This window comes from Schistocerca gregaria, chromosome 7 (assembly GCF_023897955.1).
Source record: "Schistocerca gregaria isolate iqSchGreg1 chromosome 7, iqSchGreg1.2, whole genome shotgun sequence".
NCBI classification, from domain to species: Eukaryota; Metazoa; Arthropoda; class Insecta; order Orthoptera; family Acrididae; genus Schistocerca; species Schistocerca gregaria.
Window position 1 is genome coordinate 372068965 of NC_064926.1, and position 6629 is coordinate 372075593.

The following is a 6629-nucleotide window of genomic DNA, read 5'->3' on the forward strand; positions in this document are numbered from 1 at the left end:
ATCACTGTGTTATTTCGTGTGTACATTCTTGCTTGCTAGTTGCACGATTACGTAACGACTATAAGGCTCACATACTTAGAACATTTACCAGTATTGCTAATGAGATTTTAATGCAACATTTTGGTTTACTTGAAAATACATTCTGGATTTAAATTACTTTCTGTGAGATACCAGATGATACAGTGGTTAGTTTATGTGACAGCTACACGATTTTATCACGACGCTACTAATGAGTGACAATTTACAATGTTGCTTTTGCAGTTTATCTGTTTTATATCTGCACAGTTTATCTGAATTTTTCTGGAAAGTAAAACATGTTTTAGTAGTAACGTTTGTGGTATAGTTACAATGAGATAGCCTTTTCTGTAACACAACAATACGTACAGTACAGTACTTACTTCATCACGGCAATAAGCGTAATAACTAAGATATCTATACGCAAAGCATTTCAATTTCGTTTATCATAAGGCAAGTAGATTGACTTCTGCAGAACTTAGCTTTCGGAGGACAATAACTACGACACTTCCACAGAGATTGTCTTACAGCAAGACGCACATTTAGCGCTACAGGACACGCATTAAACTATTTATTTTTCAACATATTTGAATTACAAAGAAAGTTTTCCGTAATACATTTCATTCCACTGCTGTAATCTGTAACACCTGAGGATATAATTACATTAATCCTCAGGGGGTTACACGCTTACTTTGTGTACCATGTGTGTGGCAAGCACAAGGAGCCCTAGCTATTATGGTATTTGCTTATACAACTTTACACATCGGTACCATATTTCTCCAACACAGAATTACACAGCTATCTGATTATTTGACAGAGAAACAAACATATTTTTACTATATCAGTGACACACGTTTACGCAATTACGCAGGTGGATAACTTCACTCTTATGAAATTGTATTTTGTCTGTACTTTGTGAACTGTTCATATTTTTCCGGAACCATTGTGATACTATGAAAGCTTTGAATCATGTATTTGGTATGGGATCATGATTTTTAAAGTACATTTGAGGTAGATGACGCTTTTGACATGAGCAGAGATTTTTTTTAGGTTTTGAAATTGTTGGAGGAAGCTACGACGATTTTGAGATTTGGCTGAGGATTTATGATGTTATGATGACGATGTGTATTACGCTGTTGCGGTGTGTTTATGATCAATAGGCTAATGCTATGTGAGGAATTTGATTATGCTACGTATTTATTATGATGAAATATTGAAGAAGTGTCTACGAATATGTGTATGTATAATAAGGTAAGGAATAATGAGTAGTGGTTAGGGACACTGACTTGTGGAAAAGGATGTTGGAAACCAAGAATCGTACTTAATTATGAAATGTGTGTACATGTGTGAATGTATTACAATGCTGTCGAAATTTTTTGGACACTGTAATATTTACAGGGTTTTATTTTCTACAAGTTTGTAACGAAAATTCTCAACCTGTGAAAATATTTTTACATGAGACTGTCACTGTAGCGGAAACTGCTGTCGTAAATATTTCGGTAAGAAGGTAAGTGACCGTGACGTAATGCGTTGTGAGCGTCCAGGTGTGCCAGCCGCCTTGAGAAAGTCATTAGTGTGTGCCTTTCAGAGGCACAGGTGGAGTAAAAAGGAGGTCATTTAACCTCGCTATTTACATTCCTTTGTAGAAAGCATCGGAAATACGACACGCCCAAACTTGAAAACATAGGATTACAATGTGAAGCTCTTAATTTATGATATTTACTGAAATGAAATGATGATAAACATTTTATATCTTTTGTCTTTCTAGCTGAGAGATTGCTCATTTTGTTTAATATCCAGTTTCTATCTGCACTGCGGCATTGGTTAAAATAAAATGTAATAGATGTACTAATATCACTATTTTCTGTCTACAGACCCAGTAAAGAATCATTTTATGATGTACTTTCTTAGAAAAGAGAGCACAAATAGAAATTTCCCTTCACAGGAATTGCAAAAATATTTTTTTTACGATTTAGTAACTTATCTGCTAGCGTATGTTGTGATGCATCACTCTAGTGTTAAGATGTAACATAGGTATTAAACATTTTTTACTGTCATATTTTTCTGCTTCAGCTTTGTTTTGTTTAGGTATAAGTTATGACATTTATTGCTGCTTGTTATGCTTACCTGCATTTTTTAGTCATTGCTGTTTGTGTTAATTGTTTTGTGCTGCTGCATTGCGTCGTCCCTTAGTTTACTATGTGAGCTCAGTATATTTAAGGTAGCTTAAGAGGGGTAGACTATATAAGAAACAAACTATGATGAATTGGAATAAAAGCATTGAGAAGCTATAAGGAAATGGTTTGGCCAAAAAAGTAGTGTACAGTAGAGACAAACTATTTTTGAAAGAGGATGTGAAGAGAACACAGAAAACAGGTTTAGATAGGACTTTTTGGGAATAATGATGAACTAAGGGAGATCTCTATGCAAAATACTGCAGTAAAACAAACCCTGTCCTTTCCTTTCGTATTATCCCTCTATGTGTTTATGTACCCTTGTGTATTTGTCTTTTTCCTGTCTTTATGTGTTTAGCTAATAAGATATATGTTGTAGAATTTTTCAAATACTATGTTATTTTCTTTGTAAATATGTTCAGACATTATTTATTGTGTTTTGTTTTAATGATCATGTGTGAAGTTGATGTTTCAAAAGTTATTATGATCTTTTATGTATGTACTTATGTCATAATTTTTGTAACACTGATGTATTTGTTGTTTTGATTCTTTTGTAAAGCCTGTATTACTGCAAATGTTATCTGTACTATTATGTTCTTTAATGATATATTTTGTACCTTTGTTATTGTATTCTTATGTTATAAAATTGTAATTTACACCAGTTCATCAAATTAAGTAACTTGTAAATTACATTTCACTGCACACATTTCTGTTGGTCATAGTATATGGACAATATGTGAGAAGTAGGGACTGATAGTGTTTGCACGTATGTTAATAATTCAGTAAGGGACTGGATAACAGCATTGCTGGTTCTAAGGACATTTCAAAAACAATTTTTGTGAGTGGACAAGTGGTGGTTTATGGACTTGCTGTATTCTCTGCAAGCCTCTTCAATGGTGATTGTGCACCTGCACAGTTGCAACAGATGGCTGCTGGCCGTCTCTACAAGGACTACAGTGGGTATGCACCTTTGATGACCCTCCAATACCATTATTTCTACAAGGACTGCTGTGGGTCTGCACCTCTGGTGGCCCACCAATACCGTAATCTCTACCAGGATTACAGTGGGTTTGCTCTGTTGTGGCCCATTAACTGTCGGCATGTCAAGAGTCAGCACTGTCTGTCCGTTGGAAGGACAACACTACTTCTTCAAGACTGCTTAGAAATCCACTACTTCCAAGTGCATTTTCTTTTACTACTCAGACTTTGAGAAAAACACTGCAATTTTACTTTGATGAATGATCAGGACTGTCTTTATGGACTGTGAAAAGATTTTAGCTTTTGACCAACATTGTATCGATAAGTGTGTGCATTTCATTTCTTTGTCATTGTAATTATGAAAAAAAATTTTCAAATCTGTACTGGCCACTGCCCAAAACAATTTGTAAATTTTTTGTTGGGAGCATGGGGGCTATGTAAGTAAGCTGTTTGGATTTTTTTATTGGTAACGCCGCTGCCACGTAGCGCTCTGTATAAAAATCACTGGCTGTGCCGTGCGCACTCTGTGTTTAGTTTGCATTGTTGTCTGCCATTGTAGTGTTGAGCAGCGGCAGCTCGATGCTAACAGCGCGTAGCGTTGCGCAGTTGGAGGTGAGCCGCCAGCAGTAAGTAAGCTGTTTGGATTTTTTTATTGGTAACGCCGCTGCCACGTAGCGCTCTGTATAAAAATCACTGGCTGTGCCGTGCGCACTCTGTGTTTAGTTTGCATTGTTGTCTGCCATTGTAGTGTTGAGCAGCGGCAGCTCGATGCTAACAGCGCGTAGCGTTGCGCAGTTGGAGGTGAGCCGCCAGCAGTAAGTAAGCTGTTTGGATTTTTTTATTGGTAACGCCGCTGCCACGTAGCGCTCTGTATAAAAATCACTGGCTGTGCCGTGCGCACTCTGTGTTTAGTTTGCATTGTTGTCTGCCATTGTAGTGTTGAGCAGCGGCAGCTCGATGCTAACAGCGCGTAGCGTTGCGCAGTTGGAGGTGAGCCGCCAGCAGTGGTGGACGTGGAGAGAGACATGGCGGAGTTTTGTTATTTGTAAGACTGGATGTCATGAACTGCCATATATATTATGACTGTTAAGGTAAATACATTATTTGTTCTCTATTAAAATCTTTCATTTGCTAACTGTGCCTATCAGTAGTTAGTGACTTCTGTAGTTTGAATCTTTTATTTAGCTGGCAGTAGTGGCGCTCGCTGTGTTGCAGTAGCTTGAGTAACGAAGATTTCTGTGAGGTAAGTGATTTGTGAAACGTGTAGGTTAATGTTAGTCAGGGCCATTCTTTTGTAGGGATTATTGAAAGTCAGATTGCGTTGCTCTAAAAATATTGTGTGTCAGTTTAAGCACAGTCTTGTATAAATTTTTCTAAGGGGACGTTTCAAAGTCGAAGTAGATACTCCGTGCAAACTGGTATGGGTGAAGGTTTTATTTAACAGAAGAACTATGTTAATAATTGACTCCTTCTACCTACCCCCAGACTCCGATGATATAGTTGCTGAACAGTTCAGAGAAAATATGAGTCTCGTAACAAATAAATACCCCACTCATATGGTTATAGTTGGTGGGGACTTCAACCATCCCTCGTTATGTTGGCTAAAATACTTGTTCAAAACCGGTGGTAGGCAGAAAACATCTTCCGAGACTGTCCTAAATGCATTATCCGAAAATTTTTCGAGCAGATAGTCCACTAACCCATGCGAATTGTAAATGGTTGCGAAAACACACTTGACCTCTTAGCCACAAACAATCCAGAGCTAATTGAGAGCATCATGACTGATACAGGGATTAGTGATCACAAGGTCGTTGTAGCTAGGCTGAATATCGTTTCTTCCAAATCCACCATAAACGCAAAATGATTTTATTTAAAAAAGCGGATAAAGTGCCACTAGAAGCCTTCCTAAGAGACAATCTCCATTCCTCCCGAACTCACTATGCAAATGTAGACGAGATGGGGCTCAAATTCAAAGATATAGTACCAACAGCAATTGAGAGATTCATACCTCATAAATTGGTAAGAGATGGAACTGATCCCCCCATGGTACACAAAACAGGTCCGAACGCTGTTGCAGAGGCAACGGAAAAAGCATTCGAAGTTCAGAAGAACGCGAAATCCCGAAGATGGGCTAAATTTTACAGACGCGTGAAATTTGGCACGGACTTCAATGCGGGATGCCTTTAATAGGTTCCGCAACGAAACATTGTTTCGAAATTTGGTAGAAAATCGGAAGAAATTGTGGTCGTATGTAAAATACACAAGCGGCAAGACGCTGTCAGTACCTTCGCTGCACAGTGCCGATGGTACTGTTACCGACGACTGTGCCCTTAAAGCGAAGTTATTGAACGCAGTTTTCTGAAATTCTTTCGGTCCCGAGTAGCTGAGTGGTCAACGTGATGGACTGTCAATCCAAAGGGCCCGGGTTCGATTCCCGGCTGGGTCGGAGATTCTTTTCCGCTCAGGGACTGTGTGTTGTGTTGTCCTAATCATCATCATTTCATCCTCATCGACGTGCAAGTCGACGAAGTGGAGTCAAATCGAAAGACTTGCACCAGACGAACGGTCTACCCGACGGGAGGCCCTCTTCACACGACATTTTATTTTACCAGGGAAGACGAATGGAATATTCCAGAATTTTAAACACGAACAGCTGCTGGCATGAGTTTCTTAGAAGTAGATATCTTAGGGGTTGCGAAAACACTCAAATCGCTTGATACGGCAAGTCTTCAGGTCCAGATTGTATACCGATTAGGTTCCTTTTAGATTACGCTGATATAATAGCTCCTTACTTAACAATCACATACAACCGCTCGCTCACCGATGGATCTGTACCTACAGATTGGAAAACAGCGCAGCTCGCACCAGTATTTAAGAAGGGTAGTAGGAATAACCCATCGAACTACAGACCTATATATTGATGTCGGTTTGAAGTACGGTTTTGGAGCATATACTGCATTCAAAAATTATGAATCACCTCGAAGGGAACGATCTATTGATACGTAAACAGCATGGTTTCAGAAAACATCGTTCTTGTGCAACGCAGCTTGCTCTTTATTCGCACGAAGTAATGGCCGCTATCGACAGGGGACATCTAGATTTCTAGAAAGCTTTTGACAACGTTCCTCACAAGCGATTTCTAATCAAGCTGCGGGCCTATGGGGTATCGTCTCAGTTGTGCGACTGGATTCGTGATTTCCTGTGAGAAAGGTCGCGCTTCGTAGTAATAGACGGCAAATCATCGAGGAAAACTGAAATGATATCAGGTGTTTCCAAGGGAAGCGTCCTGGGACCTCTGCTGTTCCTGACCTATATAAATAACCTGGGTGACAATCTGAGCAGTTCTGTTAGGTTGTTCGCAGATGATGCTGTAATTTACCGTCAAGTAAGGTCATCCGAAAACCAGTATCAGTTGCAAAGCGATTTAGAAAAGATTGCTATATGGTGTGGCAGGTGGCAGTC

At 39.1% G+C, this 6629-nt stretch overlaps 1 non-coding gene across 1 annotated transcript; it reads left to right on the forward strand.

The window, feature by feature from the left end:
• Window positions 1-5538: 5538 nt before the first annotated feature.
• Window positions 5539-5613, forward strand: Trnad-guc (transfer RNA aspartic acid (anticodon GUC)). Its single transcript has one exon. It is a non-coding gene; the product is annotated as a tRNA-Asp (tRNA).
• Window positions 5614-6629: the final 1016 nt, after the last annotated feature.